Source organism: Protopterus annectens, chromosome 13.part0 (assembly GCF_019279795.1).
Source record: "Protopterus annectens isolate FY-2018-M chromosome 13.part0, PAN1.0, whole genome shotgun sequence".
Lineage (NCBI taxonomy): Eukaryota > Metazoa > Chordata > Ceratodontiformes > Protopteridae > Protopterus > Protopterus annectens.
The window spans coordinates 801,166,410-801,187,271 of record NC_056747.1 but is presented as its reverse complement, the minus strand read 5'-3'; the positions used below and the strand labels follow the sequence as shown (position 1 = coordinate 801,187,271).

The window sequence follows — 20,862 nt, the reverse complement described above, 5'->3', positions numbered from 1 at the left end:
TGAGCGTAGAGTAAACATTCGGGAGGAGTACAGATGCTTGTCTCCTTCCGACATGGACTCTGGGGGGGATGCAGCGTATTCTTTTATTAGATCCCGCTGCATCCGGATGACGTGCGCCATATAGTTCAGCACTCTCATGGAGAAGGTTGCTGAACTAAAGACCCGCTTCCCAAGGTGGTCCATCGCTCGAAAGTCCTTACTCGGAGGGTGGACCGCAGAGCACTCCTTTGCCAGCTCACTTTTGGTGGCCGCCGCCACCAACATGGCATCCACAGGGGAACCTCTGCTCCAGTGGGTTCTCCCAGCAGGGGGACTCGGGATCCTATCCGGGCGCTTGGGGATATGCTCCACAGTGTCCGGCTCCTTCCAAGCCCTGGTGGCAATAAGGCCCACCAGGGGGTCGGGGGGAGGGGACACCCAAGAGGTACATGGCCCTGCTTCGAACGCCTCTAGGAATACGGACTCATCAGAGGAAGCCTTGGGGGCAGACCACCCCCCCCCCCAATCCTGAGCATCTCCATGATGTCTCCAAAGGAGACATCCTCGGGTGGTGACCTTGGGGAGCCTTCCCCTTCATCTAAGTCCGTATCTTCGGTAAGGGACTCAGGGGAGTCCATGTGCCTCCTCTTACACTTGGCTTTGTGAGGGACCTCTTCGGGGGGGGCTGTCAGAGGAAGACTCACCAGCAATATCACGTTCCGCAGGAACACCCAGAGACGAAGCCGGCTGTCCCGAAGGCCGGGTGATGGGAGCCCGGACCAGCTGAGAGGGAGTGCAGAGAGGAGCTGAAGCCAGGACCGGGGGTCCGGATACAATCAACAGTGCCTTCTCCACCATCACGAAAGCCAAGGGGGAGCTACTCTCAATAGGCTCTGAGAGTTGGCTCCCACTCGGATCCGAAGCGGGGACCGGATCCAGGGCTGAGACCCACGGATCCAAAGGACCCGTGTGCTCCGACCGGGACGGAGCCGAAGTCACACAAGGTCCCTCGGATCCGAAGCTCCGCCCATGGCTCCGCGAGGTCGGATCCGACAAACCCGAGGGACCAGTCGGAGCCGAAGTAACTAGTACTGTCGGCTCCGACACCCCCCCCGAATCTGACGCGGCTCGGCTCCGAGTGCTCCAAACCCAGGAAGCGGGATGGAGAAGGAGCGATTGGGGCAAAAAAAGGGGTCGAGCTCCCTCCCGGAGAGGGGGGGGGCAAGAGCACTCCCATCTGCAGCTGGGCCTGGATGAACCTCCTCATCATCTGGTCCATGTCTGCATCTGACACACTAAATGTAGACCTCGAAGAGGCCACCAAGGCAGACCTAGAGTGACGCCTCGATGACCTCGACTGGGACCGGGTTGCCTCCTCCCCAGGTCCCGGTGAAAAACAAGGGGACCGGAGCCAAGGAGGAGGCGATCCAGAAACCTTAGATGGAGAAGCCCGCTTGGCGGGCGGGGCCGAGGAAGAGTCTTCGGCCTGCCGCTTATGGTGCTTCTCCTTCCTTTTGGTTTTCCAGGCCTCCCTATCCTCCGGAGCCAAAACGGGAGGTTGAGTCCCGACCGGAGGAAGGGAGGCAGGGGTGGTAGCTACCAAGGGGCTGGGTAGCAGCCACCGAAGAACCGGAGGTCGGAGCCGAGTCCGGGGACAAAAGGCCCGCCAGAATCAGCTTCGATCTCCAGTCCTTAAGTGCCCTGGGGTTGAACGCTGCACAAATCGTGCATCCCGAAGAAAGATGTTCAACCCCAAGGCACCTAATGCACCGGGTGCGGCCATCTGCCGGTGAGAGTTTATGGCCACACTCGGTACATTTTGAAAAGATGGCTTTAGGGGCCTCCGACATATTGAACGTAAACCACACTCACTAGGCCCCCTAACACAACACAAACACACACTATGGACCAGCGAGGAAAAAAATTTTTTTTAAGAAAAATTGATAATTAAGAGGGAACCTACACAAACTCACACAATCACACAAGAAAGTACAAAAATTCTAAGATTTTTCTCACAAAAAAACCTTCCGAATTGCCAGGATCTCAAAATCCAGCTTGTTGGCTTGAAGTGCGGCAAACTAGATCTGAGGTCAGTTAGGGTTGGGCAGGGGATTATGGGTAAATGGAGGAGCTAGGAGCTCGGATCTATGCTGTGGTAAAAGTTGCCGGCTCGGATCACAGATCGGATCCGTATCCCAAAAGTTGCTGACAAATGAAGTTCCTACTTCAGATCAGAGGGATTCTGGTAGCAGATCATTATAGTCAGGACTGAACTAACACCTTAGTGTACAAGATAAATATGGTCATAGCAACTATCTTCTACTCAAGTTCAAAAAATCCAAACAGTGTTACATGAGTCTGTGGATATGTTCTTAGTTAAGGCCATGGTGCATCAAACTTGTAGAGCATCACACAGACAATTCCTTATAGGGTGCCCGAGCAAGTCAAACGAAGCATGTGGGAAGAACTGGGGACATGTTAAATCTGAGGACAACATTCAAGAATTAAACAGTATTTGGGCCTTACCAGTGCCAAAAGATATAGCAGCACTGGGGTGTTATGCAGACTGCAGAAAATGAAACACTGGCAGAGAAGCAGATGCATGGTAAATGCCCAAGAAGGACAAACCTTTACAGCAGCTGGATGGGGCAAAGTTACTGACCCTAATCAAGACTTACCGGGAAGTACTAGACACCCACTGCAAGATAGCTCAGCATTTTTTATGCAGTCTGGTCTGTACAAATTCATTACAATGCTTTCTGGAATGAGAAACATCTCGGCAACTTTCCAGAGGTTGATCACTTCCTAGCAGGAGCTGCAGACTAGTGCTCTAGCCTAAAAACATGACGTTATAATTTTAATTCGATCCTGGCAAGAACATGTGCAATACATCAGATGGATGCAAGACAGATAAAGGTCCGAGTTAATAAGCATGAGAAAAATGTATCATGCAGGACGAAGAAACAGCTTATGTTGCACTCAAAGATTGGTGGTGACAAAATTTGTCCATAGCCTGCCAATGTAGATGCTTTCCAGGAATGGCCAACCCTTGGTTACCAAAAAAGTAGGCAAGACTATTCCTTGGAATAGAACTGCAATACCAGAAGTTTTCTCTCCACTGTAACATTATAGCAATGATACTTCTAGGAGAAAGACAAAAGACTAAGCAAGAAACCTGGTTCACATGTATGCACAGAGACTGCATACTAAAAAGCCTTGCATGTTTGGCCATCTCCAAGTCCAATGAGTATAAACTGAAAAATAAGGAAAGTGACCCTATCGGAACTTACTCTAAGAAAATAGAACATAGCACAGCTAGTTCAGACCACTCAAATTCTTCAAACATCAGGAAAGAAATGGAAATATGTAGGGTCGAACTCCTTTAGAAAGTTTCCTCAAGGATGACATTTGGAAAATTACAAAAGCAACATCAGGCTCAACTAGAAAACGCTATGCAAATCTTAACCAAAAATATCACTGCCCACTGGAAGATGTTCGCATCAAGAAAGGTGCTGGCTAAGAGACTTCCTTGTAGGCCTTCAAAATATGTACATGTGTACAGTGTGACTTACTTTTCAATGTCCAACTAGAAATGCATCATAATCCAGCCTTGTCAACAGATACAAAGATTATAACAAGAAAGAACGATTTTTTTTCATTTCTAGACCTGTTTTTTTAAATCATTTTAACAGTTTGCATCTGCTTTAGCAGAAGTCTTTAAGCCTATATCAGTAATTCTAATACATAGTTGCTCTGCAATTTGGTATTTAAGTAGTCTAACTGCTGGTATTCAACAATAGTTTAAGTACTGAGTGTGTGTCAGGGTAATTTGGGACTAGTCTTCCAGGCCAGTCAGCTCAAAAATAAGGGTCTAATTTTTCCCCTACCGTTCACTCTGTTGCAGATAGTTGTGTTCTTAAACCCAGTGCATCTGTTGTTGCCTGCCCCTTATGATAATCTGACATAACTGGCTGTTGACAAACACACAAGTATCATTTTGCAAAGTCTCTCCCCTTAAACTACTCATCAGGCCAAAAGACCTTTGATAAAATTGTTTAATACTGAATACACTGATACTGCTTGTACTGATTTTAGCATTAAAGCAGTTTTTCTCCAAATTAGTTTACTGGTTCTTGCTGGTGGCAGAAGGTTTCCAGGCTTGCTGTTTTGCATTGAACTTTAAATACTCAGTACCAAACCCATCCAAACATTATACTACAACTGAACTCCATGCAGTTACAGTTACCCTGCCCCTAGAGTCACTCCTGCCAGTATCAAGAACTAGCACTTCCTCACAACTTCTCTTGCCAGCCTGATTGAGATGGGTATCTTGAGACAGTTGGGTATCTTGAGACAGTGTAAAAACTGTCTTCATTTGTGTAATGACCATTTATTACTCAAACATTTGTGTGAGAGATGCACATATAACGAAGTAAAAATCGCACACAGTATAACTCAGACATCAAAATCGCCAGCAGTACACCATACTTCACACTTCTCCAAACCCATTACACACAATCCATCATATGCTGAGGTTCTAAAGATTAACTTGCCCAAATCTCAAGGACCTCTAAAATACAACAAAGGCACAAAGCACACCCAGCAAGTTAAACATAACCTTCTCACACAGCACAAGGTGCTCCAAAGTCGCGTATGTTGAGCCAGTAAAGCATGCCTTGACCCAACCAAACACTTTCATTATAGGGACTCCACTGTAAGACACAGAGCTGTACCTCTTACCAGGCTAAGCAAGGAAAGAGCAGGTTAGGTGCTTGACTGGATCCAGGATCTGACAGATCACACATGAAGTTAAGTCCCTGGAACAAGTACCAGTACGACTCTGTCATAAGTTCATGCTGGTGTCAATAACTTGAGGACTATAGGAAGACAGACATGATGGAGCGCTCAGGCTACATGTCCAAAGTAGGTATGAGCCTAGCATTGTGCAGCATTTTACCTTCTCCAAGGATGATGTTGCGGAATGACCAAAAAATAAGTGACTTCAATTACTGGCTTAGGTTTTTTTTTTTTGTGTCAAAGCAGATCCAGTATTTGTTAGCCTAAGAGGATATGATCGACAGACCAAGATGCTTCACCGGGGATAGGCTGCATCTGTCCCCTCTAGGGTTTTGATTATTGGCAGACACTGTTGACTCCTACAGTACCTTTTTTAAGCAATGCCATCTGAAAAACCCTACATAATGAAGGAATCAAAGGAAAATATGAAGATGTTACTGATCAATGCTAGACACCTAAACAAGAAACTCCAACTACAAGTCCTTCGCATCTTGACAGACATTAGTATCTGTGTAGTAACAGAGACATGGTTTAAAACAGTGGCGAGCACTTCGGTTGTGCAGGGCTATAACACCTTCCACACGTTTAGAAAAGGTGGAAGTGTCTCAATCATTATCCAGAAGAGAATCAATCAAAACTAGTAAAGCAGCATGATGTACTAGAGCTTCATGTCCGAATAACCATCAGAAAGGTCTCGTACTACATATTAACTAGCTAACTCCTCCTATAACACAATAAAGCTACTACAGCTACCTCCAAATACTACAATCACTCAGTATTAAACCAATACCACTTTCCTAAACAATCTATATACTGGGAAACCTACACCACCACTAATGCACAAGCACACAGATTTCTCAACTTTGTCAATACAAATGCCTTGGAACAATTAGTCAGAGAGACCACTAGGAAGAAAAACATCTTGGATATTATCCTTACTAATATGGAAGCATCTTGAACTGTCCCTTGCATATCTTCATCACTTGTTAGTTTGGACCACAAAGGAGACTCCTTTGAAATAAAATTGAGACCAGTGATCCCTTCCACCTAAGGTACTGTTAGAAACTTTTTAAGACGAACTATCTATTCTTAAGTGATACATTAGCTACTTCAAATCGCAACAAAACCCACTTAACTCAACTAAATATGCACACATTTACATCACCATGCTATACCACAGATGGCAGCTGTAACCCATAAGGACAAGTGCATGGCAAACCCCAGAAACAGACCCACTTGGTGGAACCACTATAGCAACAAGCTTTATAACTAAAGGAAAATAACTGTTTCCAAAATACTTTGATGCGAAAATATACCGACTCTTAATAGTGCGTTGGTTAAATCTAGCACAAAACCGACAGCCAGGCACGTTGTGATCAGGGCCTAGGTAAAAGAATACAGTATAAATGGAAATCATTATGAGGTATTTGCTTCCCACAAGTAATACAATTATTAACTTTTTCTGACATCGGAAAAAAGCAAGAAAAAGTTTCCCCAACGGGGTACTTGGCTTTAGTGAAGACTTCGGTTCTGAAACTCAAACTCGAATATTTCAGTAGTTGGCTGACCGGCACTTGTGAAATGCTTCTGCTTCGGGCAACGCGCGGCAAGAAAGACTAAAGAAAATGGCGTCGGCTGCATGTTTCATACCCCTGATGACCTGACGTCATGGAAGAGAAGACAGCAACCAACGCAGGACCCAAGACTTTGGAATTCAGGCCGACTGAGGGCAACCTGCCAGCAGATTACCCAAATGTAATGACTGCAACAGTGAAACACGAAGAACATCTAAAGGAAAATAATTCTGACCAAAAGCTAACTTCCAGAGTGGTACAGCCCTGTCATGGAGATAAACAACCAACTCAGGAGCTTATTAAAGTCCACCAAAGCCAAACTTGAGGCTAAAATAGCTACCCAAACCAAAGACAATCACAAGACATTTTTAATTATGTTTGCAATCTCAAAAGCACAACGCAGCAATGCATTGAGCTGATTGTGAACAATATTATCTACACTGAATCTGAAGACACAGCAAACCTACTGACAGATGAAGTTAGCTGTAACTTTACTCGTCTCTCCCCTCAGTCTGTCCCAAAAGATAAACATGAAATTGGCTCATCTATCACACAAAGTCGTAAAAATGTTATCAAAAACTAAAAATACTGCATCAATGGGCCCTGACAATATCTCTGGATACATCTCAAATAGCATAAAGCACGATTTAGCCACACCCTTAACACCATTGTTTGTACCAAGCAAAAGGAGAACAGCTACAGTCACTGCCCTGCATAAGGGAGGACCTTCAACAGATCAGCAATTTCAGACCCATAAGTCTGAACAACCTCATATACAAAGCCATGGAAAGACTTAACGGATTTAATCAATCAGGACACAGGGAACCTCCAAACACTGGACACGTCTGTATGGATTTATCAAGGGTAGGTCAAGCTTACTCAACCTGGCTTTCAGAAGATTCCAATAACCAAGTTCAGCAAGCCATTTAACTACCAAGAAACAAACTATTTTCTTGTTTTACTAACTAGATTTCCAAAAACAAAATGGGAGCAATATGATACATTTGGTGTAGAAACTGATGAAATACCTTAGTGCAATCCCTAATGAATGCTTCAGTGCACAATAAACATAAGGCCTTCACGGCCCCAGAGTAAAAGTAGAACATCTTGCACAGGAGTGTTAACATCTTAAACTAAATCAGATGGGTAATATCTACATGAACTAAAAAAAAAAAAAAGAGAAAGCTTTTTAACATTTGTTGAATTTCATTTTTGAACGTCAACAGATTCAGAAATATCCTGAAAAGACTGAGTGGGATACAAGATGCTCAAGTGCTTCACAGAAAGGCCTTCTGCTTTTGGTAATGGGAGGAAAAATATGTTCCAAATGTCAGATAGCTAAAACGAGAAATGCACCACAGTCACAGATAACATACTGGAAAAGTACAGTTGTGTACACCTACCATAAATGTAGATGTTCGAGTGTCTTCACTGTTGCAGTCATAACTGTAGGGTGCTCCTGCCGGCAGGCAGCCCGAGGTCGGCCAGAGTCCCAAAGTCTGGGTCCGGCGTCGGCTGTATAAGCTAGTATCCTGACGTCAGTACGCCTTGGTACATAGCCCTCAGCCGACGCCATCTTCTCCAGCCTTTCTTGCCCTAGATGTCAGAAGTCCCCAACAAATCAAAAATGAATCCAACAAGGAAACACAAATACACCACAAAAAAGAGAGAAAGAGGGGATAGGAGGGAGGGAAACCCCGACTGCAACAGTGAAGACACTCGAACATCTACATTTATGGTAGGTGTACACAACTGTACTATGTTCTTCGTGTTTCACTGTTGCAGTCATAACTGTAGGGTGGAATCCCAAAGCAGTGTAGAGAGGGAGGAGGCTTTAGACAGAAGAAGGGGAGGCAAGAATACCCTGCAAGACAGCAGAGGCAAAGCCTGCCCAAGACTTAGAAAACAAGGGGAGATTGTAGTGCTTGGAAAAAGTATGCACAGAACTCCAAGTGGCAGCTTCCAAGATATCCTTGGTAGGTACTCCTCTGAGGAAAGCTGTAGAAGTAGCAGCTGCTCTAGTAGAATGACTTCTAATGGTCCCTGGAAACTGTTTTCCATGATGAGTGTAACAAAATCTGATTCCATAAGCAATCCATTTGGAAATAGTTTGTTTAGAAATGGGTTTTCCAAGAGAACTGGAGGCAAAGGAAACAAATAATTGGTTAGACTTTCTGAAATCTTTAGTCTTGTCCAAGTAAAATCGCAACTGTCTGTGCACATCCAAGGAATGCAAAATCCTTTCCCCTTTATTTTGAGGATTTGGAAAGAAAGTAGGAAGGTGAATAGTCTGATTCAAGGCCACTTTCGAAATTACCTTAGGCATGAAAGTAGGATTGGTCCTCAAGGATACTCTGTCCTGATGGAAAATAAGGTATGGTTCCACAGCCATGAGAGCTTGTAACTCTGAGACCCTTCTGGCAGATGTCAATGCCAACAAAAGAACAGTCTTCCAAGATAGAAACTTAATATCTGAAGATGCAGCAGGCTCAAAAGGAGGCAAAGTAAGTTTTTCTAAAACATAATTAAGATCCCAGACAGGGACAGGAAGGGTCCTTGGAGGCCGCAAGTTTTTAGCCCCTCTCAAGAACTGCTTCACCAAAGGATGTGAAAAAACAGGAGGATCAGAACTGAAATGTGCAGAAATAGCAGAAGCATGAATCTTAATGGAAGAAAAGGAAAGTCCCTTAGATAAAAGCTCCGAAAGGTAAAGCAAAATAGAGGAGAGATCAGGAACCTGAGGATCAGAGCCTCGGTCCTGCATCCAAATAGAAAACCTCTTCCATTTAGAGGCATAAGATTTCCTAGTGCTAGGCCGTCTAGCTTCCAAAAGAACATCCAAAACTTGTTTGGGAAGACTAGAGGCAATCAAATTCCTTTGAAGAGCCAAGCTGCCAAGCAAAGGGTCTTGAGGTTGGAATGTAGTAACTGACCCTGATGCTGGGACAGAAGCGAAGGGTTCAGTGGAAGAATCCAAGGAGGCCCCGAGAACAGGAGCTTTAAGGTTGGATACCAAAACTGTCGAGGCCAATTTGGAGCAATCAAGATGAGGAACTTGGGCTTGTCCTGCTTTATCTTCAGTAGTACCCGAGGCAGTAGAGGAAGAGGAGGGAAGGCATATGCTGAAAGGCTTCTCCAGCTGAAAGACAGGGCATCCACTTCTCCATGCTGTTTTGTGGAAGGACCTGGTGCAAAAGCGAGGCAGCTGATGATTGAGATGGGATGCAAACAGATCTATCTGGGGACATCCCCAAACTGCAGTAATCCTTTTGAACAAGTTGGTGTCTAGCATCCATTCGTGAGGATCTGAAATATTTCTGCTCAGGCTGTCTGCTAAGAGATTCTGTTTTCCTGGAATGAATTGAGCCTGGAGAAGCAGATTCAAATTTAGAGCTGTGTCCCATAAACCCATAGCCAGTCTGCAAAGGGGGTATGAATGAGATCCCCCCTGCTTGTTAATGTACCACATGACCGTGGTGTTGTCTGTGCGAATTAGCAGAGGCCCTGGTTGTAAAAGGTTTTTGAAGGCCAAAAGGGCATTTTGAACTGCCAACATTTCCTTCAGATTGATGTGCCAGTGAAGATGGTCCTTTGTCCAGGTTCCCTGCTGGCAATTGTCTAGAAAGTGTGCTCCCCAAGCATAATCCGAGGCGTCCGTGGTTAGGATTTGAGTAGGTTGAGGGAGACAAAAAGGTTTTCCTTCGTTTAAAATGCATGCCCTGGACCACCAGAGGAACTCCTTCTGGAGGCAGGGGATCAGAGGAATCAGAATATCCAGATCGTGATAATGCTGTGACCATACACTTTTCAGATACCATTGAAGCTTTCTCATGTGAAGCCTTGCATTTGGAATCAACAGGATGCAGGAAGCCATGTAGCCCAAAGCCTGCAGGAATTTCCTTGCAGTGAGCTGAGATAGAGTTGCCAAGGTGTTGAAAGTAGAAGCCAGCTGAGTTTGTTTTTCTGGAGTGAGGTAGGCCCTTTGTAAGGTTGTATTTAAGAGGGCTCCCAAGAATACCATTTGTTGAGAAGGGATCAAATGTGACTTTTTTATGTTCACTGTGAATCCCAGTAAGAGGAGAAGACGTTGAACAAAGTCTAGATGTTGAAGCAGAAGATCTTTGCTGTCTGCCTGAATAAGGCAGTCGTCCAAATAGGGGTAAATCTGGATCCCCTGAAGTCTGCAGTAAGCCACTACTGGTGCCAGGCACTTGGTGAAGACTCTGGGCGCAGTAGATAAACCAAAGGGCAGAACAGAGAATTGAAAGTGCCTCGAACCTGCCTTGAACCTGAGGAATTTCCTGCGTTCTTGTCTGATAGGGATATGCAAATAGGCTTCCTTTAAGTCCAATGTCACCATCCAGGCGTCCTGAGAGAGCATTGGAATTAGCTGTTGCAGAGTAAGCATCTTGAACTTTGGAATTTCCAAAAGGTGTTTAACACAGAAAGGTCCAGAATAGGTCTCCATGAGTTTTGTTTTCTGGGAACCAGAAACAGCCTTGAATAAAACCCTTTTCCCATTTCCGAGAGTGGAACAGGCTCTATGGCTCTCATGGCCAGAAGAGCATCCACTTGAGTTAAGGCCTCTGACCATTGAAGTTTTGGCAGATCTGGCCAACCGTGAGTTCTTGGCAAAGTGTGAAAGTGGAACTTGTAACCTTTTAAAATCACGTCCAATACCCATTTGTCCTGGGTAATATGAGTCCAATTTCTGTAAAAAAGAGACAGTTTTCCTCCGAGAGGGGCGTCCAGGTAAAGAGGTCCTGAAGCCCAACCGAGAGTCATTGAGTTTGTTTTCTTTGAGATTGGGATCTGTCTTCTCCCCTTCTAGGTGAAGAAGCAGTCCATTGTCTAGATCTGTACGAGGTCTGGCCTTGACCACGACCTCTGGAGCGTCTATACCTTCCCCTTTGAGGCCTGTCAGACGTGGGAAAGGACCAATTTTTAGAGGGCCAATTCCTGGAAAATCTAGGAGGCTGAACCTGCAAGAAATCTTTTACAGTCTGCATGGACTTTGCCTTTTCTTCCATCTTTTTAATAACTTCCTCAGCCTTAGAACCAAAAAGAACATCATGTTGAACAGGGGCATCTAATAACTTCGCCTTAACTCATTCACCAGACAAAGTGTACTGCTAATTTTTAGTAAAACACTCTGAAAATCGTAACTAAATATGTAATTTATCATATCTAGTTCACGATTCATGTGTTTTTTTAACATTATCACATTGAAGTTTTTGCAGAAAAGCGTTTCCAAAGTTCTTGCTAAGCAAGTGGTGGCAGCCAATCGGATTCTTGCATTCGAGCCACCACTTGCATAACACCTCCACCCATACCCAAGCTTCAAAAAACAAGGTTAAATGTTCTAAATCTATAAAATTAATTGAATGTTTCAGAAAATAAAGAAAGAGTATAGTCCGCAGTCACAGCCAATCAGATTCATGGGTTATGGCCACCTGTATGACATCTCTTCACAATTCTTTGGTTATGGTAATAAAAAGAGATTCCTGTAGCAGCATTGCTCCCTTTTAATTTAAAGAAGACATATAGCCTGCATATATAGACTACAATGAGCCTGCTGCAGGATCCTCTTCACAGAAAACCAGTGGAAATTTCAGGTAAGCACATTTTTGTAGCCTGCAGTGTACATATGTGGTTATGTTTCTGGTTGCATGTGTCAGTGAATGAAAGTAGAATTTGTATGTATGGGTTTGTGTGTGAAAGCAGAAGAGACTATGTATGTGTGTATGAGAGACAGTGAACAGCGAGATCGACGGAGCGTTTATTTTACAATCGCTGTTTAGCGACTGTAAAATAAAATAAATGAAAAGATGTGTGTGTGCGTGTGTGTGTATGTGAGAGAGAGAGAGACAGAGTGAGGAATGACAACAGTCCCTGGCAGCAGCAGTTATCGACATTTTTTATTCAGCAGAAGAGCAAACGAGCAACAAGAAAACAGACGAATGGACTACATTTTTAATTGTTTCTGCAGAATCATGTGCTCCCACAGCAAAACTCTTTTACATTAATGTAAGAGGTAGTTCTGTGAAAAATATTGATTGCATTTTCTGGACAGCTGTTGTGTTTGATGTAAAGCAAGCCTGTGTACCTGTACAGGGAGGGAAGAAGAGAAGAGTTATGGTGCAGAAGAAGACTGCAATGAACCAGCAGCAAGCAACAGTGGAATCGACTAGTACAGCTCAGGTAATTCCAGCTGCAGTGGTCTCTGAGGACACTGAAACAGAAACTAGGAAGTTCTTGTGTGGGGTGGTGGAGGGTAAGTATGAACTGTCTTCATTTTTGTATTTGCCTGTATATCTCTATTTTAGCTTGGTATTATAAGTAGATAGCATAGGTAGCAATGTGGAAAAATGGCTGATTATGGATTTTTATGAGGCAGGATTTTGTTTTATAAGCTTGAAAACCTTGTTGTATGAGCTAATTTTTGATTCTTTAACTATTAGAGTAAGGGTACCTACATTATAACAGAAAATGCTTGGAGAAACTTCCTTTCCATAACATTTGTTTATAGTAGTGTTATTGTGGCATAATGAATTGAATTTTTGTAGTATCATCCTTTTGTCTTTTATTGTAGTGCTAGTAATAGAACATGATTAATGTCATTTATTTTGCTTTTATTGAGCGCAGTTAATGTAGTTGGTCAAGAGTACACAGCTTAAGTCTCACGTCCACTGCTTGGCTTGTAGTTATAAATAATAATTTGCATGTCTGGCCTGCTTGGAGTCACCTAAGCATTTTGTCATACTCCTACATTAAGTAGTTACTAAGTTACTGGCATCTGTTTGATTCCTAGGTGAAATAAACAAACACCATGTTTCTTCCTGAGAGATGCATTGTATGTTGTGGAGGTAGGCTTAACGATTATATAAAGTGCCCTTTATGAATATATATACAAAAAGAGCTCCCAGATCAGAAAATAGAAAAGGGTCTGTCTTGTACAAATGTAATTGTGCTGCTAGTACAAGATATTACACAGCTGTGAGGCATTGAATACAAACACACAATAAGTCATAATCTAATATTTAAACTTATCTGATAGATGAATACAGGAGTTACAATATTTTTGTGTTTGTTAAATGTGTATGTAGAAAGTATTCCACAAGTGCAAGACTACATTACTTTCCACACATTCAGACCAACAGCTTTGAGTTAGGTCACATGTGGAGATGTCTTGCTTTGTGCTGGCAACAGACATACCTCCAGGTTGACAGGATGGTACCATGGAACTCATCCATGTGCAAGTCACCATAGATACGGTCTCTCACTGTATCATGACTAGCTATAGGTGACTATCTATGCCATTCAGAATTTGATCTATGGCTAGATAAGTGATGTATAAAAGTGTGCATACATAACACCTTTTCTCATGTATGTGTATATATACATGAGAGAAGGTGGTATCCTGTGATGTACAATGGGATTAGTATTATTTTAAGATGCTTATGACAGAATTTAGTAACAAAGCTGCGATTAGTTTAGCTTTTCTGAGGTACATTCCGTTTTAAAAAGTGATTCTAGTGCTATATATATTTATTATTTTACATGCAGATTCATGTCTTTCATGCTTTTAATTTTCATGTTGCATCTTTGGTGAAAGTGAGTTGACATGTAATGTCTTAGAGGAATCTTTCTCATTGCTGTACTTATTGATAATCCATTTGTCCGTAGGTTCATAGGTAGGTACTAGGCTATCGGCCCAAGGGCCTAAGTAAGCCTATCCAACAAGGTTCCCTGACTTATGCCACCCAAGAAAGTTAATTTCCTGTGCCCCTGTTGAGCAGAGCCACAGGGTGTATTTCCTATTTCCCATCCACTCATCAAGATTTTTCTTGAAGAGTACTAATGAGGAACTTTGCTTGACATAGATGGGTAGCTTGTTCCAGAGTATAGGAAGTCTCTGGGACAGAAACCTAGCCCTCCAGCATGTCCTGTTTATTGTGGTGACAAGGTTTAGGTCCTTAGAGCATGTAGCTCAGAGGGATTGGGATTTCTTTAGCTGTAGCATGTCCAACAGCTCCGGGTTTAACATAGCTTTATATGTTAGGCAAAGATCTCCTCGGAGTAGGCGATTTGCTACAGAGTAAAGCTGGAGTTTTTTGAGACTGTCAGTTTATGGCGTCTGTTTGCGGCCAGTAATTCTCTTTGTGAGGTACTTCTGTGGCCTTTCCAGCTGCTGCAGATGTCTTGTGGGCATTGTAGCATAATGTTTGCTGGCTCAATGTCTGACCTTTCCTAGTAAACAAATGTTACACCCTAAAAGAGGTGCAACCTATATTGCAATTATTTGCTTTACTTATATAATATTTCAAGTTCAGTGTTTGTGAAATGTTCAGTGAGACCTGCAGGAAGTAGGAGGTATGCTACTTTATGCAAGTCTCTTCTTAGCGAAAACCCAAAAATCGGTGAGAGGCTTTGTGGAGTGAAAGTGTGAATCTTGCAGAAGTAAATGTTGGTAACACTCCCTGGAGTTTCTATTCCATAGGCTAATGTTTGGTATTTCATAAGTACTGACAAGACTATTGCACAAGGCTGATACCCGATATCATTTAACTGTATCATGTAACTACTTTATGTGTAAGTCAAAACTATGTGGAGCTTTTCTTCCCAGGCCTCCTCTGAAAATGTGTTTTATCACAGTTAGACTTTCCTACAAAGACAGATAAAGAAATAAGTAAGCAAGTAACTGAAAGATTGGAAAGCACCGTAGAAGAAATGTGATCATGCAGCTTATGTTTCATAATGGGCCTTATAAGTGAAGAATACATGGATGTTATGACCACCCTTGGGTTCTGGGGTTGTGCTCATCTTTTTCCACCACTCAGAATAATATGACATCATTTTTGGAAGCTCCTGTGCTCAAGACTTAGTTCTAGTACATGCCATCATGTCAAACATCATTTGCCTGTGTCTGCCTAACCCAGACCTCTCAATTTTTTGATCATCTTCCACAGTTCTGATCATGATCCTATACCATTTGCTTGGTCAAGTTCCTGTGTTCATTGCCTACATACATCATCAGTCCAAGCAGGGTGTTCAGTCTGTTTCATGGAGCTATCTTATATTTTGGGAATTTTCTTGGGTTTGTCAGTCATGTTTGGAATTTAGGTGGGAGGAGGGTTTAATATAGTGTTAATAGTATTTTACTGAATTACTCAGGTCTTCCTCCAAATAAACATCAACTCAGGTCTTCCTCTTACTGATGACAATGAGTCTGTGTTACCTAACAGCTGCACAAGGTAATATAATGAATGCCTACTCAACAGGTTATGTTTGGGGCCTACTATAGATCCTTGTAACCAATAGCTAATGTCAAGAATGTAGAGAAATTATTTTACCATTTCATTTCTTCTGCACCAAGTAGTTATGGAGCTATTGTAGTGATGAGTTAGTGAACCCTAAGGATGGCAGTTTTATGTAAGTGTTTCTGATGGGAGAGAGTATGAAAGCTTTTGATGAGTCTAGAAAAATAGGGGGTAAAAGGCTTCAAGCATGTCTGTGGGCGTTGACAGTAACAAGCAGTAGGCTGAGAGTACATACTGAGAATTTTGCACAGATCAAGTTACATTTAAAAAACTGCAAACAAAGATTGTTTAAATTAGAATTTTAATTACAACTGTTTTCAAAATGTAGAGATTTTCTAGTTTTGACAAATGAATTATTTCTCCACAATATGTGCATGAGACCATTCCTTTATGTTTGCAATCAGCTCAGTGCATTTGAGATTACAAATGCAACAAAAAAGGCCTTGTGATTACCTTTTGGCTTGGGTAGCTATTTTAGCCTCACACTTGGCTGTGGCAAATGTTTCATTTTAGTTCTTGTGTATACTCAGATATACTACTGAGAGGGTCATTGGGAGTCATCTGTCATTTTGTTCCTTCTGCATACTTGGAAGGGCTGCTGAAGGGTTTATTGATGGTAATGTTGCATTACATATGGTTACATTACTTAGAATACAGCACAGAAATGTAATTATACTGTAATATGCCAGCATATAAAACATCAGATGTACCATTGACTAATTAATAGTGTAATGTAAAATAAGCAGACTAGAAATCACTTCTGCTTGTATTATTCTATTTGTGATTAGTAGTTGCATGAGTGAGATAAACGCTATCACTTGTTGACAACTGCCAGCATGGAGCTACCATATTTTTGTGCATTTTCCTGGCTTTGTCAATCATGTGTGGAATTTAGGTGGGAGGAAGGGCTCAGTAATATGTAAGTGTACTATTTTACTGAATTACTCAGGTGTTCTCCTTACTGATAATGAATCTGTGTTACACAACAGCTGCACAAGGTAATATAATGAATGCCTAGTCAACAGGTTATGTGCAGCAATTATCACCTTTGTCTGAGCATGCATAACTTTGCAGTACTGAAAGGAAGGTCATTAGCACATTAGCATTAAGTTCAGTTACAATACAGCAGTGAGTTATCACTTTTCTGGTAAAAGTCTCAGCTGCTGTCACTGTTATTCATATAAGTAGAAGTCGTTATCACTTTGACGAATGCACAAGCCAGATTGTGTTTTTTCTCTTTGTAGTCATTGCAAGCCACCCCCTCCATTCTTCATCAACTAGCTATCCTCCAAAACATCTGATGTTTATATATATATATATATATATATATATATATATATATATATATATATATATATATATATATATGCATATGTGTGTATATAGATATATATGTATGTGCATAATGTACTCGCACATATACACATGAATATCAGTATGGCAGTGGCCTCTCTTGGGAGATAGGGTGATGCATCTGCATACATTGTCTGTAGTTCATTTAGAGAGGATTTACATGTGCCCTTTCTGTGCCCCTTTGTCAGGTACTGGCCAAACCCTTATGCACCAAGGTTAGGAAGGTTTCACTTCAGAGATTTATGCCAACTTCTCTTGTGTTGGTGGGTGCATCATGGGGGGCATACCCAGCCATCCATGGATCTTGTGATTGATCTGGATTGCAGTTGGGAACTTGGAGACTTTTCAGTTCAGCCCCATTGTGCTGCTGTCCTAGGTAGAAATGGCCTCAGGGCTGCCACTGTGATGCAGTGTTTCCCCCCGGAAAAGGACACATGCAAAAGACAAAGCCTGGGGCAGAATTAGTCTTTTCACATGTTGTCTTGGGTCTTGGTTGAGCTCTCCACTTAGTTTCCCCCTTCAGGTGTAGTAAATGTATGTAGGTCAGGGTAAGACCTGAGTCCTTATGACCATTGCCGAAAGGACACGCATACGGACGCAAAGGTAGAGGTAAGGCAGGGTGCTAACCAGGTAATGCATTATGATATACATATATATGTACTTTTCCAATAGATCTGTCAAACATCAGTAGTAATCGGTTTGCATTTTCTTTGCTGTACAGGTTTGTCCACATTCTGACACTGACATGGCTTCACGAGCAGGAGAACGACAAGTGAGAGTGTGGGTATGTGGCCATTCCTACATTCACTGGGCTGCCAGCCATGCCTCCAAAACTGAAAACCAGTACAACATGAGTTTCTCCACAGCCAGTCTGAAGGTATACTGGACTGCAGGAAGAGGTATGCATTGGAGCAGAGTACTGCAGTTGTTGGAAGAGAAGTGTTCCATCTACCCTGAGCCCAAAATCCTTGTTGCTGCACATTGGAAGGAATGATGTCATCAGTCAACCACTGGGAAGGCTTTTTGAACACCTGCAGTCGTGGTGGCCACGTTGTCATTTTGTGTGGTCGGTGGATCTACAATCTGTCCTGACAGCATCACCACAAAAGATGTTCACCTGTTCAGAAGGGATGGCTCACCTAACTGAGGAAGGCATTGCCTTGTTATTGACTGACATCCACAATGGTGTGAGGAGAGCTATGCAGGATTGGAAATATGCAGCTTGTGAGAAGAATGGAAAACACCCATGACCAAGTAGGGACCAGTATGGTAAGTACAACTCTATTATGAAATGTGTTGTGTAAAATATATTTTTATGAGTTTGGCAAATAACTGTGGTAAGAAGATGGTGAAGATGCTGAGAAAGAACAGTTTCAGGAGAGTGCTAGCATGTACAATCGAATATGTATTGTATGTGTATATGTATAATATTGATAGTTCCAACATATAAAATAATTGGGCCTGTATGTTGTACACATGTGCAGATATCTGTTTGTTTCGGACTTAGGTTATGGAAATTATGATTTTTTTTCATATTTTGGTAAATAACTGGAGCATCTGAATGTGCTAAGTAATACCTCATTTTGAAGACAGTACTGATAGTTCTAACATGGTAAAAGAATGGTGCCTTTATGTTGTACTCCTGTGCAGATATCAAAGTTTGTTTCGGACTTAGATTATGGAAATGATTTTTTCATATTTTTGGTAAATAACTTTGCAAGGAGCATCTGAATGTGTTAAGTAATACCTCATTTTGAAAACAGTATTGATAGTTCTAACATGGGAAAAGAATGGTGCCTGTATGTTGTACTCATATGCAGATATCAAAGTTTATTCCGGACATGGGTTATGAAAATTATGATTTTTTTCATATTTGGGTAAATTAACTTTACAAGGGAGCATCTGAATGTGCTAATACCTCATTTTGAAGACAGTATTGATGGTTCTAACATGGGAAAAGAATAGTGCCTGTCTGTTGTACTCATGTGCAGATATCAAAGTTTGTTTCAGACTTAGGTTATGGAAATTATGATTTGTTTTTCATATTTTGGTAAATAACGGAGCATCTGAATGTGCCAAGTAATACCTCATTTTGAAGACAGTATTGCTGGTTCCAACATGGTAAAAGAATTGTGCCTGTATGTTGGACACATGTGCAGATATCAAAGTTTGTTTGGAATTAGGTTATGGAAATTATGATTTTTTCATATTTTGGTAAATAACTTTGCAAGGGAGCATGTCAGTGTGCCAAGTAATACCTCATTTCGAAGACAGTGTTACTCCTTACAACATGGTAAAAGAACTGTGTCTGTGCACTCTACACATGTACAGATATCACAGTTTGTTTAGTCTTGTACAATTATGAAAATTATACATTTACAATACTTCTCATTATTATGCCCATATCTTTGCAAGGGAACATGGTGATCACACAAATGATGCATCATTTTGAAGCTGACATTCAGATGCACAACTTCTACACTGATATGTAGACTCTGTCTGTTACAGGTGATGAGATATGCTTTGTTTATTTATCAATTATGAGAAATATTATATTAATCATATTTCTTTGAATATCTCTGTAAAGGAGCATCACACAGTAATGGTTAAGGTATAATTTTAAAGCTGACATTCATACTAACAAATTGCATTTGGTACATTGACCAAGATATTATGCTTTGAAAGGTAAAAATATGCACAATATCAGCATTCCTTGCCAAATATTTAATAATCACTTTGAGATACACTATCAACATTTACACTGTTGGTAAGGTCAGTGTCTGCTGAACTTTTAGTCTAGCTCTTATAGTTAAAGAATTATGAACATTTGTTTTCTGTATGGTTTTAGAAATGGATTTTCTGAAAATGAGCTCAAGCTGCACTGTTGTTCCTATGGTGGAATTAAGCAGGCAGCTTTTCCTGAGGTGCTCCGGAGTGAATGAGTTAACCTGTTCAGGCAAACTTTGTTCACGAAGCCAGGCATGTCTCCTAATCACAGTACCAGAGGCAGCAGCCCTGCAGGAAGCATCCAAAGCATCAAAACCACAATGTAAGCTATGCTTGTTAACCTGTTCAGTAGCATGCAAAACATCCTGAAGTTCCTTATCCTCTGCACAAGCAGGAACAGAAGCAAGCTTTTGCTTTAAAACAGACAAAAGAAATTGTTGATATTTAAACATATGAAACTGGCAATTTAAAGCCCTTACAGACAGGGTAGCAGAAGTATACACCTTTTTTCCCCACCTGTCTAAAGCACGAGAATCCTTCTCAGAGGGAATAGGATTTTTAGAAGTAGCAACCTTAGCAGCCTTAGAGCCCTGAGAAATAGTTTCAGGATCTGCAGAAGGATTTTTAAATAAAAATAAATGAGAGTCAGGAACCCTGTAAAATCTATCAGGCTTAGAAGGAGCAGGAGGCATGGAATCAGGATTCAAATTAGCCTCAGAAAAAGCATCATCTACAATGTCCAAGACAGGAGGGATAGCTAAAGGCCTATGCTGAGGAAGAAGAAGAAATTCTCTAAGCCTCTTTTTGGAAGCAGAGTATTCCTGTCCTTCCCAATGAAAATGTTCCCTCATCTCATGCAAGGTTTCCCCAAAGAAAAATCCTCAGGCGGAGAGGCCGTGGGCAAAGAATCCTCAGCATCCGAATCCTCATAAGGGGGAAAGGAATAGTCCTGATCAGAGGAAGAAACAGAAGAGACAGAAGCCTGGTCAGAGGAATCCAGAGTAACATCCTGTCGAGGCCTTTTCTCAGGAGGGGGGTGAGAACCCCTAATCATTGTAAGCAAATCTTCAGCCATCCTCAATAATTGTTTTTGTGTCTTGGGAGTGGATTCA

General features: G+C 41.9%; 1 protein-coding gene across 1 annotated transcript in view; it reads right to left on the bottom strand.

Moving 5' to 3' along the window:
* The window catches only part of CLTC (clathrin heavy chain), a 2,794,584-nt gene that overhangs the window by 754,604 nt on the left and 2,019,118 nt on the right, over window positions 1-20,862 (bottom strand). The gene's annotated exons all lie outside the window — the stretch shown is intronic.